The sequence below is a fragment of the Pleurodeles waltl genome, chromosome 12 (assembly GCF_031143425.1).
Source record: "Pleurodeles waltl isolate 20211129_DDA chromosome 12, aPleWal1.hap1.20221129, whole genome shotgun sequence".
Classification (NCBI taxonomy): Eukaryota; Metazoa; Chordata; class Amphibia; order Caudata; family Salamandridae; genus Pleurodeles; species Pleurodeles waltl.
This window is the reverse complement of record NC_090451.1, coordinates 586,221,284-586,240,092: the sequence shown is the minus strand read 5'-3', so window position 1 is coordinate 586,240,092 and position 18,809 is coordinate 586,221,284. Positions and strand designations below refer to the sequence as shown.

General features: G+C 42.5%; 1 protein-coding gene across 2 annotated transcripts in view; it reads right to left on the bottom strand.

Annotated features, from left to right (window-relative positions):
* Nucleotides 1–18,809, bottom strand: part of HASPIN (histone H3 associated protein kinase) — an 854,350-nt gene that overhangs the window by 445,502 nt on the left and 390,039 nt on the right. The gene's annotated exons all lie outside the window — the stretch shown is intronic.

Below are 18,809 nucleotides of genomic sequence, written 5' to 3'. Positions count from 1 at the left end.
TCTAATTAGTTATGTGATCCATTTTCTACAGCACCATTCATGATCCCAGCCTTGTTTATAGATCTGGAATTCTAACTCACAAGATATTGATACATATATAGAATAAAGATTGATTTGAATTTGATACATTGTTGAAAGTGAAGATTATCACCAGCTTCATAACATCCTGCAGATCACTGGTCTAGCTAGAAATCTCTGATTAATTTCACAGAAACTCAAAGACACAGGTATCTACAGAGATCTGACATTTACGTAGATCGATTCTGAAGTAGCCACTGTTTTTCAGTGGGCCACACATACATACATATATATATATTTTTTTTCTTTCTTTTTTCTCAATTTTCTAGAATATATGTTCAAGTGGCCTTCGCTTAAAATTTCCCGGTTCAAAGTTGAATTGTGAAAGGATGTAGGTAAATAGCAAAGATCACTGCATGGGGCTACAAGCAACTTTTGACACTTCAATAATTAGATTAAGAGTAAAGCATGAGGATAGTGTGGTGCATATAACATAAAATGAAAAGTACGACGGAAAGTCAATTACTAACCATTTAGACCTTTGAAAGGCATATTTAATTAAATTATCACATATAATCTAGACTATGAAAAGTTGCTTCCTCCAAATAGTTTGCCAGTATCAACATTTGTGAAAGTCAAAGAAAACGATCTGACTAGTTTTGTCCACAAATGGAGAAATCCCAAAAACATGACAACAACCTGATTTGCAAATACATTTAGGACATTGGCATGTGGTTCAACATGTCTGGATTTTTCAGAAGAGATGGTGTGCATGTGACAGCAGAAGGTAATTGGATCCTCCTCTGCAACTTGAAAGAATGTATCCAGTATAAACTGTAAGGGTGCCTCTGTGGTTGTAAGGGTGCCTCTGTGGTTCTAAGGAAAACATTCCCTTGTTTTTTTACTGCAACTCTGAGGCTGCTCTCCAAATAAAAAAAATAAAAAAATGTAAAGTGCAATTATTACCAGAAGTAGATACTTTTATGTACAGGGACTGGTCTGCAGCCAAACCCTGAACCCCACATTCTTCACATGGTCATAGGCAGGGCGCAGCAATGGTGGGACGAAAGGCCTGAGCCCTACTTTGCATGGTCTTCAGCTGTGAAAAGCGGGATTAGGCATCAGGCCAAGCTCTGTGCTCCACCCTCCATGGGAGTCTGATTCCAGCTTAGAATAGTCTTCTGACGTGTGCAGCTGGGCATAGGGCAAAGAGCCTGCTCTCTTTTGAGGCCTTGCACTCCACAAGTCTCCATCTGTCACACCACACACAGAAAGGGAATCTGGTGCCTGGCAAGCATCAAGGTCCAATATGGAATCTGTGGTTCTGAAACCAGGACCGCAGCTCATAAAAAAGCTGACAAAGGACAGTGAAGCTTGCTCCGCTATGCGGGATAATGTCAGGAAATTTTGTGGGTGCCATTGAAATAACACTGGTTTTATTGTTTTGGGCCGCACTATGAACTGCAGAGAATCCTCAGAGATAGCAACAGGATTCAAATCTCGTCCAGTCAGAGGTAGCTGAATTCACAGATGTCCATGGTACCAGTATTACAGGCTGATCTACCTCTAAATTAAAACTCATCATGCCCCATGCCCAGTGTAACATTAATTGAGATAATTCATATATATATATATATATATATATATATATATATATATCTTTGGCACCGTTTGACGAATCTTTATGAAATTTTCCAAAAAAGTGTCATGGTGGTTCTTGGTGCACACAAAGTTTACGGGTGATCTGTCAAGCAGGGGCAGAGAAAAAGGTGGGTGAAAAAAGTTGTGTTTCCCATGTTAATTATCATAGGACCTTTAGACACATCTAAAATCCGAACTGCAGGACGGAATTAGACCAAATTTGGCAGAAAGCTAGCTTTCGGTACACAGATCACTTTCCCTTATTTGGTGTAAATCTGTTCAGTAGTTTTTGAAATATTAACGGGAAAATAAATGTGTAAATTGCTGGCCACGATGACTTTGTGAATATTTCAAGAATAATTCATGAAATTTGCGAACTTTTCACGAATACACGTGCAAAAAGAAGCGTTTCAATGGCTGACCGTAACCTGATTGGAAATGTGCAGCCGCCATTTTATTTCACACGACACGGTCTCTGGGTTGAAAATCCAAATTTAAAGCGCATAGGGGATCAGGGTGAAGGTACCCTGACCCCACGGGTGTGATCTAGGTGTGTTTTACGGGCAAATTATTGGTTTGAAATAATGTTTTCATCACCACGCAATATTCTTGAAAATGTATGAATTTTGGGAAATTATTCACAAATATGGTAAAAAATTGAAAGAAAAACCACCGACTCATTCAAACACTAATTCATTCACTCATACATGCACTCAGAGACTCATGCACCCACTCACACCCAGACTCTCACACTCACTCACGCACACACTCACAGATCCACTGACCGAGACAATCCACGTGGCCAACTTGCTCTTCACATGGCTAAAGGACGCGGAGTGGCACATGGTTGGGTGGTTAAAAGTGCTTGGCTGCAAGGCCTGGTTGCAGGCCAGGCCTCGTGGCCACCCACTTCTGCACACGGCCAAAGGCTGTGCGCGGCTGGGGTTGGAATAACCTATAGTAATTAAAATGGTTGTACTTTTTTTTTTTTTTTTAAACAAAGAAATTCACTAAAAAAATGTAAAAAAACAAAGGTTAAAGGCACATTATAACTAGGTTCTGAATTTACTTGTACAAAACCATAGAAATTCAGCAGTTATAGTTAGAGTTCTTTTAAGTAACTATAGCTCGCTGCCTAAGGTAACAACTCACGCCTTCACCATGCACAGCTAATTACTCCACATATTAGATCACTCATGAGATCTTGTATGGCATCTTTGATATTATCACTGCAAATGTTGCAATAAAACTATTTATAAGAAAACTGTGCATGGCAGGAGCATGAGTTATAATTACCTTAGGGTACAAGTTATAGTTACTTAAAAGAACTCTATAACTGCTGAATTTATATGGTTTGTATGAGTGAATTCGGACTCAAAATCTATTTTTTTATAGAGTGTGTGTGTGTATGTATGTGTATATATATATATATATATATATATATATATATATATATATATATATATATATATATATAGTACCTTCTGACGTCACCCAGTCCAGTAGGTAGGTAGGTAGTTAGGACCTAGTTTCCATAGGAAAAGTGTTTGTTTGTTTTGCCAATAAGTTTGGTGCCGTTTGATGAATCCTTATGAAATTTTCAAAACTGGTTTGATACTCATGTCAGGTGCGGTCTCAAACGTTTCAGGTGATCTGTTTAGCAGAAGCTGAGAAAAATAGGGGAGGGAGCCCCAGAATGCTTGTCCCCCATGCAATTTTCATAGGGATTTGCACACATTACTACAGCCTGAACTGCCGGATGGAATTACACCAAATTTGGCAGAAAGCTATCATTTGATCTTGAAAGCGTGCTTTTTTGTAATCTAGTGTAATCCGTTCAGTAGTTTTTTGAGATATTAAATGAAAAACAAATGTATCTAGGGATGCAGATACTCCGCGGATCCCAAAGATATTATGCTGAGATCTGACTGGCTGCAAACATTTCACCTAGGAAGTGTTGGCCGCCATTTTAGGACTCTGACTCTGACTCAGCCAAGTCCCCAAATACTCTAACCCTCGAACTCTGATGCAAGCTGTCAAAATGTTTTTAAAAATTATATATTTTGCCACAGAATCGCGGACGTTCCGCAAATCTATGGCAAAATAAAATACAAATAAAAAAAATGTGTCTATCGTAGGAGGCCTGGAGCTGGCTGGGACCAGAGGAGGCATTGAGGCTGCCACCACGGTCTCCCTTGCACAGTGGTGATTCAACTCTTTGCAGTAGAATTGTTCTCTCCACACAAGGCATCATGTTATCAGTAAGATGACAATGAAATAACAATCCCAAAATCCAGAAGTACCCTTGTTCTGGTTTTCCCTTTAGAAAAAAAAAAAGTTTTTTTAAACAAGTGGACTTATGTTATTCCCATGAAGACGCTCGAGGAACAATCACGCTGCCAAAATTACAGAAACACAAGGTCACAAGAGACATTACCTCATGGTCCTTTACACAGATGTAGTGTGGAGTATACACTAAACAATTACTCAACAAGGTAGCACTTACTAAGTAGCCTGTAGAAAGTACTCCAGTTGAGTAGACATTTTATGGCCTCTTCTTGGAGAAATAAGCCGTCAGGATGTATTCTGGCACCAATGCGTATTTCACAGAAATTAAATCTGAACGGGAAGCAATTAAAATATAAACAAAGCAGGTTCCATAGTTGAAGCTCCACTTCCAGGCCACCACCACCACACATGGCTGAAGGCCTTGCGTGGTATGAGGTTAGATGCATGCGGGCAGGGGTTGGCCGCAGATCAGGGCCTGCAGCCAACCCCCACTCTTAAAAAAAACAAAAAAAAAACAAAATGGAAACATTCACTGAAAAAAAAAAAAAAAAAAAAAGAATATAGGAACGTTATAGTTAGGAATCAGCATTTTAAAAAAACCTTAGAAATTCAGTGAAAAATACATAGGATAAAGGGGCATTATAGTTAGGTTGTAAAATTCAGCTGCTTGAGTTATTTCAATTAACTATAACTCGTGCCCTGTTGTAACTAACTTGTGCCCTCGTTTGATGACATCTTCTATGGCATCATTGATATCACAGCAACATTTACAATAAAATTATTGCTGAGGAACCTGTGTATGGCGGGGCTCGAGTTACAGTTACCGTAGGGTACGTGTTACAGTTCTTTGAAATAACTACATATGACAGCTGAATTTCTATGGTTTTGTGAGCGTAAATTTTGAACTTAACTATAATGTCCCAGTAACCTTTATGGAAAATTATAGGCTCAGTGTTACAAGTTGTTTTTCTTCGAAGAAGCTTTTTCGAGTCACGCGATAGAGTGACTCCTCCTCCCGTTGATAGTGCGGATGGCCATCGAGTCCTTTGTTTTCCCACAGGAGGGTGAAATATGAAGTGAAGAAATGCATATGTACATATATATAGTAAGAAAAAAAGATGTCCATGCAATGTATATACATATTTATATAAAGAAAGTACCACAACGGCTACAGGCTTCTGGGGAGGAGGGAGGATGCACGTGAATCTGCAGCACTACATGCCACGAACAGATGTACACTGGGTAAGTGACATTTTCCGTTCAATGGCATGTGTAGCACCAGATACACATGCTTTGCATAGACTGAAAAGCAGTCCCTTCCTAAAATAAGCCGTGGCTAGCCTGTAGGTGCTGGAGTAGTTGGACATAGTGTTTTAAATACTGCTTGACTAACATGTGCTTGTTGGCGAGATAGCACATTCACAAAGTAGTGTTTAGTAAATGTGTGTGGTGTGGACCATGTGGCTGCTTTGCATATATCTGCCATCGGTACATTTCCTAAGGATGCCATTGAAGCTCCTTTCTTTCTAGTATAATGTACTTTGGGAGTTACTAATCGTTATCTTTTAGGCTAAAGATAGCAAGCTTGAATAAACTTTACTGTCCATCTGGCCAATCCTTGTTTTGAAATAGGATTAGCCTTATGAGGCTGTTGAAAAGCCACAAAAAGTTGTTTAGATTTTCTAAAATCTTTTGTTATGTCTATATAATACATGAGAGTTCTTTTGAGATCAAGAGCGTGGAGAGGTCTTTCAGCAACTGAATCTGGCTGTGGAAAGAAGACTGGCAATACTACTGACTGACTGATGTGAAATGGTGAAACCACTTTGGGTAGAAAGGTTGGGTTTGTTTAAGTATTATTTTGTGTTTGTGAATTTGCAAGAAAGAATCTTCTAGAGTGAATGCTTGAATTTCACTAACTCTCCTTAAGGAAGTGATTGCTACTAGGAAAGCAACTTTCCATGAGAGACACTGAAGAGTGCAAGAATGCATGGGTTCAAATGGTGGACCCATAAGCCTTGTGAGCACAATGTTAAGATTCCAGGCAGGAGCTGGTGGAGATCTAGGTGGAATAAGTCTTTTAAGGTCTTCCATAAAAGCTTTTATGACAGGAATTCTAAACAGAGAAGTATACTGTCTGTTTTGGAGGTAGGCTGATATTGCTGCTGAGTGAATTTTAATAGATGAATATGCAAAATGTGCTTTTTGTAAGTAAAGCAAATAACATACAATATCCTGTACTGATGCTTTAAATGGATCAACGTTGGGTTGACCGTAATATACAAAACACTTCCGTTTAGCTGCATAGCATTGTCTGGTTGTAGGTTTACGTGCTTCCTTTAGCATGTCCATACATTCTGATGGAAGCTGTAGATATCCAAACTCTATGACCTCAGGAGCCAAATCACCAGGTTGAACATACTGGGATTGGGATGCCTGATTCGACCTTTGTTTTAAGTCGATAGGTATGGTCTGTTTGGGAGCTTGTGATGTGGTACTATCGATAGATCCAATAGAGTTGTGTGCCAGTGATGACATGCCCACATGGGAGCTATGAGTAGTATAGTGAGGGAAGTGGGACGGATCTTGTTGACCAGAAACAGAATTAGTGGGAAAGGGGGAAAAGCATATGCAAATATCCCTGACCAATTGATCCATAGAGAATTGCCTTCAAATTAAGGGTGTGGGTCCTGGATGCGAAGTTTGGGCATTTTGCATTTTAACTTGCTGCAGAAAGATCTATGTTTGGTGTTCCCCACATGTGAAAGTACTGTTGAATTCTTTGTGGGTGAATCTCCCATTAGTGTATTTGTTGCTGCGTCCTGCTTAAGAGGTCCGCTAGTTGGTTGTGTATCCCTGGGATATACTCTACTGATACTTGAATGTGATTGTGAATTGCCCACTTCCAAATTGTCTGTGCTAGAAAGGACAATTAAAATGAGGGTATCCCCCCTCTATTTGTGCAGGTAATACACTGTTGTCATGTTGCCTGTCCTTAAAACTGTTTTGTGTGTAATCTGAGGTTGGAATGCTTTGAGCGCTGAAAACACTGACAACAATTCCAAGTGATTTATGTGGTAAGTTTGTTGAATTGAGTCCCATTCTCCCTGTGTGGTAAAATTGTTGAAATGGGCTCCCCAACCTGTGATTGATGCATTGGTGGTAATTATGGTCTGTGGCACAGGGTCTTGAAATGCCACCCTTTTGTTAAATTCGTGTGATTCCACCATTGCAGAGAGTTGTAAGTCTAGCGTTCCAACAATACTAGATCGCGAAGTTGACCCTGTGCCTGAGACCATTGTTGCGAGAGACACTGTTGAAGGGGTCTCATGTTTAGACATGCATTTGGTACTATTGCTATGCACAACACCATACTATTGCTATGCACAATGCCATCATTCCCAACAGTATCATGACAAACCTTACTGTGTAAGTTTGATTGTATTGTAGCTGAGATATGAGACTGTGGAATGCTTGATTCTTTGTAGGTTTGGGGAGACCAATGCTGACTGAGTGTTAAGAATTGCTCCAGGATATGGCTGTTTTTGCGCTGGTTGAAGGCAAGATTTCGGGTATGTGATTGTGAACCCTAGCCTGTGTAGGGTATCGATTGTGTATTGTGTGTGTTGTTGACAGGTCTGAATGGTGCTGGCTTTTATGAGCCAGTCATCCAGATAGGGAAAGAAATGTATATACTGTCTTCTGAGGTATGCTGCAACCACAGCTAGGCATTAGGTGCTGTTGTTACTTCAAAGGGTAGCACTTTGAATTGGTAGTGCTTGTCTGCTATCACAAACCTTAAGTATTTGCGGTCTGCTGGATGTATGGGAATATAGAAGTAGGCATCCTTTAGATCTAATGCTGTCAAGTAGTCTTGTTTTTGTAGCAAAGGAATGACAGCCTGAAGAGTGACCATGTGGAAATGCTCTGAGAGAATGTACTGATTGAGAGGTCCGAGACTGAGGATTGGTCTGAGAGTGCCATCCTTTTCTGGTATAAGGAAGTATAGAGAATATATTTCTGTCCCTTTTTGAGTTATAGGTACTTCTTCTATGGCACCTTTGAGTAGAAGTGACTGCATCTCTTGATTTAGCAGAACAAGGTGTCATGGAGTAAACCTGTGTGAACAAGGGGGAATAATTGGTGGAGTGGAGAGGAGTTCTAGGCAATAACCGTTGTGGATAATTGACAGTACCCATTGATCTGATGTAATGGTGTGCCATTGATGGTAAAATGGTGCTGTGTGGGGATGCAGAGAAAGTCACTGCTTTCATGATGCGGAGGCACCTCTTGTGGCAGTGGATTTGCTCCTACTTCAAAAGTTGTGTCCTCTATAGGATCCTCTGAAAGACCCTCGAGTAATACTGCTATCCCTGCTTTTGTTGGGACATAGATGCCTCTGATGTTTGGGGTTTAAAACCATGTCTGTATTGGGGCCTGTGAAAAAGTACCCCGAACAGGTGTTGCGTAAAGAGCACCCATGGCCTTTGCTGTGTCGGAGTCCTTTTTTAACTTTTCTATGGTGGTATCCACCGCTGGTCCAAATAGCTGCTGTTTGTTAAACTGCATACTAAAGACCGATTGCTGTGTCTCAGGTTTAAATCCATCCTGAGGACCGCAACCAAGCATGTCTCCTGATCATGACACTAGTATTTATAACCTAGCTGCGGTGTCTGCTGCATCTAGGGCAGATCTAATTTGGTTGTTGAAGATAGCCGGTCCTTTTGCAAATATCTGCTGTGCCCTTTTTTGGTGTCCTGGTAGGAAATATTGGAGGAACTCTTGCATCTCATCCCAATGGACCCTATCGTACCTGGCTAAAAGAGCTTGAGAGTTGGCGATTCTCCAATGATTTGCAACTTGAGTTGCCACTCTCGTCTTCTGAATTTGCGGCTTTCTCCATTGGGAAAGAGCACTCCAATTGGATTGACTATTTGCCTTCTTTCTTGCTGCACTGACAACAATAGAGTCAGGTGGCATTTGTTGAGTTATAAAGAGTGGATCTGATGGTGCAGCTTTATATTTCTGTCCACCCTTGGTGTGAGTACCCTAGCCTTTGCTGGTTCTCTAAAAAATGTCATAAGCATGTTTTAGCATGCCTGGTAGCATTGGCAAAAATTGGTACTGTTTATGTGTAGAGGATAGTGTGTTGAATAGGAAGTCATCCTTTATGGGTTCAGAGTGCATCTGCACATTGTGGTATTTACCTGCTCTAGCAATAACCTGATTTATAGGCTGTGGTGTCTTCAGGTGGAGATGGCCTAGTGGGATATAGATCAGGGTCATTAGATGGGATAGGGTTTGGATCATACACATCCCATGGGTCTACAGTATAAGTATAGTCACCCATATAAACCCCATGTGAATAGACAGGAGATTATATAGAAAACTGTGAAGGTGGTAGTGGTGGAGTATAAGGTGGTGGACAGGTGGGAAGCAAAGGAGAATGTAGTGGAGAAGAATGATGTACTGCCTTCAGTTTTTCCGTGTTTAAATATTTTTGCAGATGAAGGCCCAGCTTCCAAACTTTCTTGGAAAGACAGTTTCCTCTTGGATACAGAAGAAGGATAGGCAACAATTTTCCCAGTATCTATCACTTCAAGAATGGGCCTAATGTCTGTTGACTCCTCTGCAGATGGAACTTTTACTTTCCACAGTTGTTTGTTCCGAAAAGCTTGATGGCTGACTGCTTTAATCGGGCCAAAAATGTGGATTCAAAAAGATGGGAGTTTTTTCGGCTCTGAAGAGAAGCTTGGATGCTTCTGCTCCAAGGTGGTATACAAATGTTTTGGTTCCGAAGTGGAAGTCTCCACTTTGCGACTCGATCCTGAAACAGGCATGGCAGTCTGTTTGGTCGAATGCATTTTGGTCTTTTTCGGTGCCGAACCCGAGGGCCAGTCGTCAAGATGTAACTTTCAGATTATATGGAAAATGTCACTTACCCAGTGTACATCTGTTCGTGGCATGAGACGCTGCAGATTCACATGCTTTGCACATCCCGCCATCTAGTGTTGGGCTTGGAGTGTTACAAGTTGTTTTTCTTCGAAGAAGTCTTTTTCGAGTCACAAGATCGAGGGACTCCTCCCCTTTCGGCTCCATTGCGCATGGACGTCGACTCCATCTTAGATTGTTTTCCCCGCAGAGGGTGAGGTAGGAGTTGTGTATTATAGTAATAGTGCCCATGCAATGGAGTAAATATGTATGTACATAATGTGGTTTAAAGTGAAATATTTACAAATTTACAAATGTTCCAGATCAACTTCAAACGGCTACAGGCTCCAGGGGAGGCGAGCGGGCGCATGTGAATCTGCAGCATCTCATGCCACGAACAGATGTACACTGGGTAAGTGACATTTTCCATTCGATGGCATGTGTAGCTGCAGATACACATGCTTTGCATAGACTAGTAAGCAGTTATCTCCCCAAAAGCGGTGGTTCAGCCTGTAGGAGTTGAAGTTGTTTGAAACAAAGTTCGCAGTACTGCTTGTCCTACTGTGGCTTGTTGTGCTGTTAACACATCCACGCAGTAGTGCTTGGTAAACGTATGAGGCGTAGACCGACCATGAGGCTGCCTTACATATTTCAGTCATTGGAATGTTTCCTAGAAAGGCCATGGTAGCACCTTTCTTCTAGTTGAGTGTGCCTTTGGTGTTATAGGCAGTTCTCTTTGTGCTTTGAGATAACAGGTTTGAATGCATTTAACTATCCATCTAGCAATGCCTTGTTTGGATATTGGGTTCCCTGTATGAGGTTTTTGGAAAGCAATGAACAATTGTTTCGTTTTTCGAATTTGTTTTGTTCTGTCAATGTAGTACATTAACGCTCTTTTGATGTCTAATGTATGTAGTGCTTTTTCAGCTACAGAATCTGGCTCTGGAAAGAACACTGGTAGTTCCACTGTTTGATTCAAGTGGAACGGTGATATGACTTTTGGTAAGAACTTAGGATTTGTTCGTAAAACTACTTTATGCTTGTGTATCTGAATAAAGGGTTCTTGTATGGTAAATGCTTGCATCTCACTTACTCTTCTTAGAGATGTGATGGCAATTAGAAATGCTACTTTCCATGTTAAGTATTGTATCTCACATGAGTGCATGGGTTCAAACGGTGGACCCATGAGCCGTGTTAAGACAATGTTAAGGTTCCACGAAGGAACTGGTGGCGTCCTTGGTGGGATAATTCTTTTCAGACCCTCCATAAAAGCCTTTATGACTGGGATCCTAAATAGTGATGTCGAATGCGTAATTTGCAGATAAGCTGAAATAGCGGTGAGATGTATTTTAATGGATGAAAAAGCTAGCTTTGACTTGTAAGTGCAGTAGGTAGCTGACGATGTCTTTAGCAGATGCGTGTAAGGGTTGTATTTGTTTACTATGGCAGTAATAAACAAATCTTTTCCACTTATTTGCATAGCAATGTCTTGTGGTTGGTTTCCTAGCTTGTTTTATGACCTCCATACATTCCTGTGTGAGGTCCAGATGTCCGAATTCTAAGACTTCAGGAGCCAAATTGCTAGATTAAGCGATGCTGGATTTGGGTGTCTGATCTGTTGTTTGTGTTGAGTTAACATATCTGGTCTGTTTGGTAGTTTGAAATGAGGCACTACTGAGAGGACTCGTAGTGTTGTGTACCAAGGTTGTCTTGCCCAAGTTGGTGCTATTAGTATGAGTTTGAGTTTGTTTTGACTCAATTTGTTTACCAGATATGGAGGAGTGGGAGAGGGGGAAAAGCGTATGCAAATATCCCTGACCAACTCATCCATAACGCACTGCCCTGAGACTGATCCTGTGGGTATCTGGATGCGAAGTTTTGGCATTTTGTGTTTTCTTTTGTTGCAAATAGGTCTATTGTGGTGTTCCCCATCTTTGGAAGTAGGCGTTTAGTATTTGGGGGTGAATCTCCCATTCGTGGATCTGCTGGTGATTCCGAGAGAGATTGTCTGCTAACTGATTCTGAAACCCTGGAATAAACTGTGCTATCAGGCGAATGTGGTTGTGAATCGCCCAATGCCATATTCTCTGTGCCAGGAAACACAACTGAGTCAAGTGTGTTCCTCCCTGTTTGTTCAGATAATACATCGTTGTCATGTTGTCTGTTTTGACAAGAATGTGTTTGTGGCTTATTATAGGTTGAAATGCTTTCAACGCTAGAAATACTGCCAGTAGTTCTAAGTGATTTATGTGAAGCTGTCTCTGCTGAGTGTCCCATTGTCCTTGGATGCTGTGTTGGTTGAGGTGTGCTCCCCACCCTATCATGGAGGCATCTGTCGTTATTACGTATTGAGACACTGGGTCTTGGAAAGGCCGCCCTTGGTTTAAATTTATATTGTTCCACCATTGAAGCGAGGTGTATGTTTGGCGGTCTATCAACACTAGATCTAGAAGTTGACCCTGTGCTTGTGACCATTGTGATGCTAGGCACTGTTGTAAGGGTCGCATGTGCAATCTTGCGTTTGGGACAATGGCTATGCATGAGGACATCATTTCTAGTAGTTTCATCACCATCTTGACTTGTATCTTTTGTTTTGGATACATGGCCTGTATTACATTGTGAAATGCCTGTACTCTTTGTGGACTTGGAGTGGCAATCCCTTTTGTTGTGTTGATTGTCTCCCCTAAGTATTGCTGTGTTTGACACGGCTGAAGGTGTGACTTTGTGTAGTTGAGTGAGAAATCTAGTTTGTGGAGGGTTTCTATGACATACTATGTGTGTTGTGAACACCGTTCTTGCGTGTTGGTTTTGATTAACCAATCATCTAGGTACGGGAACACATGTATTTGCTGCCTTCTGATATGAGCAGCTACTACTGCCAGGCATTTTGTAAAAACTCTTGGCGCAGTTGTTGTCCCGAATGGCAACACTTTGAATTGGTAATGTACCCCTTGGAATACAAACCTTAAGTACTTTCTGTGTGAAGGATGTATCGGTATATGGAAGTATGCATCCTTTAGGTCTACTGTTGTCATGTAGTCTTGTTGTTTGAGCAATGGGATTACGTCCTGTAATGTCACCATGTGAAAGTGATCTGATTTGATGTAGATATTTAATGTTCTGAGATCCAATATAGGTCTTAAAGTTTTGTCCTTTTTGGGTATGAGAAAGTACAGCGAGTAAACTCCTGATCCTCTCTGATGAATTGGTACCAGTTCTATTGCATCTTTTTGTAACAACGCTTGGACCTCCAGTTGTAGAAGATCCATGTGTTGTTTTGACATATTGTTTGTTTTCGGTGGGACATTTGGAGGGAATTTGAGAAATTCTATGCAATAACCATGCTGGATAATTGCTAGGACCCAAGTGTCTGTTGTTATTTCCTCCCATTGTTTGTAGAACTTGGTTAGTCTAACCCCCACAGGTGTTATGTGTTGGGGATTTGTGACAGCAAAGTCACTGCTTGTTTTGTGGAGTTTTGGGACTTTGGAACTTCCCTCTACTTTTTTGGAACTGTCCCCCTCTATATTGTCCCCGAAAACTTCCCCGCTGATATTGGCTCTGATAAGTGGGCCTTGTTTGTGAGGTTGTGGGTTCCGTGCTTTGTCCTCGAAACCCCCCTTGAAACTGTGTTTTACGAAATGTGCCTCTGCTCTGTGGGGAGTAGAGTGCGCCCATGGCTTTGGCCGTATAAGTGTCCTTTTTAAGTTTTTCGATAGCAGTGTGCACCTCCGGCCAAAACAACTGCTGTCCGTTAAATGGCATATTCAGCACAGCTTGTTGTATTTCCGGCTTGAATACTGATGTACGCAGCCATGCATGTCTCCGTATTGTCACTGCTGTGTTTACAGTTCTAGCAGCTGTGTCTGCCGCATCCATTGCTGACCGTATCTGATTGTTTGAGATACTCTGTCCTTCTTCCACCACTTGCTTTGCTCTCTTTTGGAACTCCTTGGGCAAATGTTCTATAAAGTGTTGCATTTCGTCCCAATGAGCTCTATCATATCTGGCTAACATAGCCTGTGAGTTGGCAATACGCCACTGGTTTGCTGCCTGTGCCGCCACTCTTTTCCCTGCTGCGTCGAACTTACGACTCTCTTTGTCTGGAGGTGGTGCATCTCCTGAAGTGTGTGAGTTTGCCCTCTTGCGAGCTGCCCCTACTACCACTGAGTCTGGCGCTAACTGTTGTGTGATGTACACGGGGTCTGTGGGTGGCGGTTTATATTTTTTCTCCACCCTTGGAGTAATGGCCCTTCCTTTCACAGGCTCCTCAAATACTTGTTTGGAGTGTTTTAGCATTCTAGGTAGCATGGGGAGGCTCTGGTATTGGATGTGTGTGGACGACAGTGTATTAAATGACATTATGAAACGCCGCTGCCCTTGACACCACTTGTGCGTAGGCTGTACTATCTTCTGGTGGTGACAGTCTAGCTGGGTAACAGTCTGGGCTGTTATCTGACACTGGCGCATCATAAAGATCCCACGCGTCTGGATCATCCTGACTCATCCCTGTATGAGTTGGGGATTGCATCATTGGTGGAGTGGCTACCGGTGATGGTTGTGGAGAGCGTTGTGGAGATGGTGGTGGGGTTACTTGTTTAGCCACCCTCGCCTGTGGCTGCTTGTCTTTCTCTTGGAAGGCAAGTTTTCGTTTCATTCGAATCGGAGGGAGAGTACTGATCTTCCCTGTTTCTTTTCGGATGTGGAGCCTTCATTGGGTGTAGTCTGGCTCCATTGTCTCCAGTTCCTGTCCAAATTTATGTGTTTGCATTTGTGAAGACAGGCCTTGTTCCTCTTTGTAGGAACTTGATTTTGGTTCTGAGGCCGGATGTTTCGGTATCAATACCTTTTCGGCTGCCTTTTTCGGTTCCGACGACACTTTTTTGCTCTTCGGCATACTGATTTCTCGGTGCCGACTTGGTTCGGTGCCGCTCTCTCGGTGCCGAGATTGCTCTGACCCGGTGTCTCGGGGTCGAGTGTGCTCTGTGCCGGTATCTCGACCGGAGTCGGATGACTTCGACACATACATGCCCTTTTTCGGTGCCGATGGCCGGTCACCTATTTTTCGGGTTGAGCCATGGCCTGTTGGCGGTGGCGTCCCCCGGGCTTTACTGGGCTTTACGTGAGTCTTGTGTATCGACGTCTTACTCGCGGTTTTCGGCGTCTGTTCAGGATCGACCTCTTCCGAGTCCTCGATGGAGAAGGCTTCCTCTTCTTCCTCCATGTGTTTTTGTCCTGTCGGCACCGACGCCGTCTGTAGTCTTCTTGCTCTTCGGTCCCTTAAGGTCTTTCTGGACCGAAATGCTCGACAGACCTCACAGGTATCCTCTTTGTGTTCTGGTGACAAACACAAATTACAGACCAAATGCTGATCTGTATAAGGATACTTGTTGTGACATTCGGGGCAGAAGCGGAATGGGGTCCGTTCCATTAGCCTTGAATGCGCACGCGGTCGGGCCGACCAGGCCCCGCCGGGGCATCGAAAACCCCGAAGGGCCGCCGGGGCTCTTCAAAATTCAGTGTCGATCTGTTGTAACTAACCCGATACCGAACGCAAACAATACCGTCTAATTTTCTGAGTTTTTCACTAACTTTCCGAACCGAAGCGCGGAGCGAAAAGGAACACGTCCGAACCCGATGGCGGAAAGAAAACAATCTAAGATGGAGTTGACGCACATGCGCAATGGAGCAGAAAGGGGAGGAGTTCCTCGATCTTGTGACTCAAAAAAGACTTCTTCGAAGAAAAACAACTTGTAACACTCCGAGCCCAACACTAGATGACTAGATGGGGGGATGTGCAAAGCATGTGTATCTGCAGCTACACGTCATCGAATATATATATATATATATATATATATATATATATATATATATATATATATATATATATATATATATATATATATATAAATAAACACACACACACAATCACACACACACACAAAAACCTACAAATTCTGCAGTTCTAGTTACACTTATGTTAAGAAAGTATAAATGATTGCCCAAAGTTAGTTCCCAGCACGAGTTATAGCTTCTTATCATAAGTATAACGATAAGCATAACTGTAACTGCTGAATTTATCTCTTTTTGCATGGGAAAACATCAACCTAACTATATTGTCCCTGTAATCATTGACTTTTTTCAGTGAAACTCTGTTTTGTGTTTTTTTTTTAAACGCACGTGTTAATATTTTTGTCAGGTTGTAGCCAGCCAACCAGGGCCTTGCTTTTCCCCAGGATCAGAGGAGGATCCTCAAATCCACATATCAGCCATAAACAAAGAAATGGTCAATTTTTTACCTCTTCATGTGTCCTATGAGGTCAGGATACCTGTATTGTGACACCTTAATTTGTATTTTGACTGCCCCCATCCCACCCGGAATTCGAGAAACAAAATGTTAGCAGCAACTTTTCTCTCAGGTTGTGGCCAGCCAGCCAAGGCTTTGCTTATCCACAGGATCCATGGAGAATCTGTGTCCCAATTTATACAAATTTGTTTTTCATATAATAACTAGAAAACTGATTAAGAAGTTTTCACCAAATAACAAAAAAGGCCTGTTTCTGGACCAAGAGGAACCTTTATGTCAAATTTGGTGCAATTCCATCCAGTGGTTTTGGAGCTATCTCGGTTTAAAATCACTACTGAAATATGAAAGAGGAAAACGTGTCTTGGGACCCTCTCTTTTTCCCTGCCCCGCAGCCTGAGGGACCGCCACCTCCCTGGGGCTAATACATTGTGTGCAGGGGGCTGCACAACCCCCCTGCAGCCCTAGGGACCACCGCCTCTCGAGGGCATTTACACATTTGTCTGTGGGGGGCCGACTGACCCAATCACCCCCTCGGGATGACCAGCTCCCAGGGGCTTTCATGAATTGTAAGGGGGGGGGCACATAGACCACCCTCCCCCCCCAACCCCGCAGGCACAGGAACCACCACCACTGTGGGTCTAAAAATAAAAGTAATGCAGGGAGGCGAGAGGCCCGATCAGGGGACAGGGGACCACCACAACCCCGGGGCTTTTAACAAATTATGTGCAGGGGTATCTCACAACTCAACCCGCGGCCCTGGGGACCAAAACCTCCCCGGGGCTATATTGGTTGGAGGTGGTCCCCGCATGTGGGCAGGGCTACTCAATCTTATCTTGGAAGAAGGTATTTTAAGGCAGATGAACACAGAGCCAAAATGTACACACCCACTGTGTTGAGGTGATGACGACTAGGAACACACTTTTGAGGATGAGTGTTTTTAGGGGACAGCTATAGAGCAGACTGAATGGAGTACACAGTAAATACAGAAGGATGAGACGTAGGTCCCATTGGAGGGACACAAAAGAAGAAGGGGAAAACAGATGCTGCAGCCCTTTCATAAACCTCATCGCAACCACAATAATGAAGGCTGATCAGGTAACCATAAGAATGCTGAAAAGGCCGAAAGCTGTCCTTTAACAGTGCCCAAAGCAGGACTGCTGGGCAAGGAGGAGAACACACAATAGAACATCAGACAACTAGGCCTGGAGGGGCCCTCTTAGCTTGTGTACCACCAAATAGAAAAGGGATACAGGGATCACGAGTTGCACTCGAGGCGGAACACGCTTCAAGTATTAGGCGTTTTGGAAACACCAACATGCACTAGAGCAGATAGTGTTTGATCCAGATGCTGCGTTATCTTTTGCTGGGCAACAACGTTTTGCCTCATGTTCCCCGATTGTCTTCAAGGTTCATTGTTGTGCAGTCTCTGCAAGTCTTGAAGTAACGGTCTGGCCCCAGATCACAGACAATCCTGGTGGCCATCTTTCAAAGACATCTTCTTGCAGCAGTCCTTACAGAGTTTAAAACCTGTCAACTTAGGAGGTGAGATCCCTTGTACAATGGAAAATTTACAATGAAAAATCAAGTTAAGTTATGAAGAATAGGACTCTGACAAGAGAAGCTTTGGATCTGCGTCGGGTAGCGCAGAAAGGAGGAACAAATCTCAGCACGCAGGAGTGGAGCCTCGATGAGCCTCAATCATCATTTCCGGAGCAGAACAGCGTTCCCACAGAACCACATGGTGCAACCTACCAGGGCGCACAGGTTCTATGGAAAAGTGTACGGTTCCAGTCTGACACCCTGGGAATATTCAAAAGGTGAGAAATCTGCTGTTATAAGTTTCTTTCAGAAATCTTCAGTACTGTGTTTGTTGGTCCTGTTTCAGTTTAATGTTATTACAGTTCTTATTCACCCATGATGTAGGTGGGCACTAGTCAACCTGTTGAAAACTGTGGGTAAAACAGGGCAAAAATAGGATGCTTTCCCATCATTTTTATCTTCACACTTGCAGCCGATTGACACAGCTTGCGTTTACAAGCAAATGAAGCTAGGGATTAGACCTGCACCTTAACCATTATATAAAGCCTTATTATTTAGCTCATGCCTCAAACTATTTGTGTAGTTTGATGTAAAGATCCCAACACTGAAATCAAAACTGATCGAACAATAGTAGCCTAAGCTTACCCTAATATGATTCCTTTTAAGATGCAAAGATTGCAGCCTTCATTTATTGCCTCAAGTCAAACTCTTTAAAATGCCCTTCCTGAAACTATAGCAGCCTGGGGCTGGAGAAAAAAATCTTACTGGACATGAAGCAGCCCAGTAACCTGGCCAGCACTATTAGGTCAAGCCAACGGTAACAGACGTAGAGGACACAGGTTAGGAAAAACAAAACTAGAGTAGTTACTGACTATTAAAATACATTTATACATAATTGTGCATTTGACCTGTCCCGCTTTAAAAATACCAACTTAGAAAGCAAATTGACACTACACACATTCAAAAGAACATGTTATCCCTCTGTACACAAATGTGTATGTTTATAGCAACTTATTCTGCTTTTAAAACTATAACCATTTTCACAGTATTGTATACTCCCCTATCCACAACAGCATATAGTGAA